Consider the following 587-nt stretch of genomic DNA (forward strand, 5'->3'; position numbering starts at 1 on the left):
GCAAACCACGTTTATCCACATAAGCACAGTTGCCGCCTCCCACCCCACTAGCCTGTGACCCAGAATGATACTAAAAGTAGGGTCCGCAGGGGAAAATGTCAGGCCGACACAGGGAGCGTCCGAGTTTGCCTAGAGGCCTTCCCTAGGCACAGGTGTGTACCCAGGACCGCGCTGACAGAGGCTGGACCCCTTCGGGGGTGCTCTCTCCACCTGTCCCAGAATAAACAAACACACACGAAATAGTAATTTTTGCTCAGCTCTTCAAAAGAGCCTTCAAACTAACCAGAACCTCAGCCAAGCCACTAGCCGTGGGCCCTGCCTGCAGGCACTGTTAGTGTGCTCTCGCTAGAATCGGGAACTCTAAAACTACTGTGTGCACCTTAGGTTGGAGGCTGGAAAATCCTGTCAGGCTCCTGCTGACGAAATGGACATACCTAGCCTGGGGGGTGGCTACCGATGACCTCCCACCCTTGCCCTTTGGCTAGCAACTCCCGACGGCGATCACTTTAACTGGCCACCTGATGGATACTCTGCGCCAGGTGGCCTCGAACACTGTGCCCCGACCCTGGGCACGCCAGGATGAGCCG

The sequence above is a fragment of the Tupaia chinensis genome, unplaced genomic scaffold (genome assembly GCF_000334495.1).
Source record: "Tupaia chinensis unplaced genomic scaffold, TupChi_1.0 Scaffold000332_1, whole genome shotgun sequence".
In the NCBI taxonomy this organism is placed as follows: Eukaryota; Metazoa; Chordata; class Mammalia; order Scandentia; family Tupaiidae; genus Tupaia; species Tupaia belangeri.